Source organism: Labrus mixtus, unplaced genomic scaffold, assembly GCF_963584025.1.
Source record: "Labrus mixtus unplaced genomic scaffold, fLabMix1.1 SCAFFOLD_144, whole genome shotgun sequence".
Taxonomy (NCBI): Eukaryota; Metazoa; Chordata; class Actinopteri; order Labriformes; family Labridae; genus Labrus; species Labrus mixtus.
The window spans coordinates 32,501-34,572 of NW_026870232.1; positions in this window are offsets into that span (position 1 = coordinate 32,501).

Genomic DNA, 2,072 nt, shown 5'->3' on the forward strand with positions numbered 1-2,072 from the left:
ACGCTTGCTTGTGCAACATCAGTATCCATTGCTATATTGTTTTAAAAACCTCGATGGACTAGAAGTGAGTTATTTTGTAATGCAGGAGTAAACACTTTTCAGGCTCTTATGAGAAACTTAATGTATAAATGTATCTGCCGATTGAAGGATTCTCAGAATTCCATCATTATGCTGTCATTATCCCAGTCAGAGTTCTGTGGGATACCAGTCCACTGGTACAGTTGTCTTTTATAATGTTGGTGATGTTTTGTCTGTCTGTGTTTTTATTTTGCTTGTTTTTTTTATATGTTTTCTAATGGGTCTGACAATAAAGATGATGATGATGATGATGATGATGATGATGATGATTGCATGGAGGAAGGATCAGAGACAAAGCAGCACTGATTTGCAGTTTCTCTGATGACCACATGGAGTCAGAGTCACACAACAAACACACAGCCGTGCTCTCACGCTCACAGACCGCCCGTTGAATTACAGCAGTGGAAAAAATGTCCCTAGTATTATTTTTGTCTGAAATCCATCATCCTCTTTGAAGTGCACGCCTCTAAAGTTAAGCTTTGGTACAATTTCACTGTCTTTGATCCTTTGTCATCTGCAGCTTCATACAGTATCACAATTAGTGTCTCGCAGACGTTAAGTGTGATGGGAGGCGAAAGGACGCCGCTTTGATAATACAAACATGAATCTGAGGACATGGGGAAATGAGATGTTGAACTCTGATTGTACGAGGTGTGGCGTTTCTTTTCTCTTTCACGCTCTCAGTGAAACTCTCACAGATCAAAGAGCATGATGCAGCCCGAGTGAAACACAACGCAACGGCTCCAAACTCTCAAGTTATGACCTCAACAGAGTCTGAGCGGGACCAACTCTCTTTAAACGTGTTTTGTAGCTCTGAAAGTTTTAAAGTCACATATTCTCTAAAATCCTCTTCTCCATGTTCCTCTAACTCTAACATGTGTCTCTAGTCCGTCTACAAACCCCCCAATGATGAGAAAAGTCCATCCTCTCCGTCTTCTGCCTGCTCCACTTTTCAGAAAATGTGTGCTCAAACAGGCCGTTTGGAGATTTTCCCTTCATGACATCACAAAGGGCAGTAGCCCCTCCCCCAGGTGGGTGACACTCCCACAGCTAGGTGTTTGTTCTGCCCTCTGAGTCTGCCTTCTCACCGTAAACAATAGGACATGGAGCGAGAAAGACTGAGTACACCCAAGCCCTTCCAGAGAGGGGGCATGGTCAGACACAGCTCATTTACATATTTAAAGGTACAGACACAGAAACAGCCTGTTCTGAGCAGGGCTGAAATAGAGGGGTTTATAGACATGATCAAATACAGGATCAGAGTGGATTTAGAACAAGAAACTTCACACACGTTTTGAGGAGCTCTGAGACTTATTTACACTGAAGAAGAGGAGGAGGAGATGTCAACTTTATTTTGTCCCTTCAGGCTCTCCGTAGATAGTGGTCCTCAGTGTCTCCCTGTAGTCTCAGTGATGTAAAAGAAGGACATTGCTGCATCTTTGAATGTCTCATTTCCCGAGTCCAAAGTAATATCCACCTGATGACATCACACATTGACCTTATGACATCACACATTGACCTTATGACATCACACATTGACCTTTGTTACCGTTCCTTTGAGCTGTTTGACCTCAGTTTGGGATCCCTAACCACTTCCTGTTTCTGTGCTCAACTTCATGTCCTAATCATCTACCAGAAGCTCCTTACTTTATTTCAAAATAAAAGCACACAGCGAGTACAGTACTCTCAGCTTGTGCTGTATAGTGAAACCAGAGTTACATTTTTTGTATTTCTGCACATGAAAGGAGAATAAAGATGTTTCTGAACATGAGGCCCTGTGATGTTATCCTCTGTGAGTCCTGATACATCATCAGTTACCAGCCGTAGCCAGCAGGCGGCGATCTCTCCTAACGTCCCTCATTGCTCGCATATTAAACACCCCTGCGTTCACACTGAGGCCGGCTGCCACACTCTCCTCGTCTCCTAGCAACCACGGATCCCTGCCTACAATCACTACGGATACCGGGAGGGATGGAGGAAGGGAGGGTGTGAAA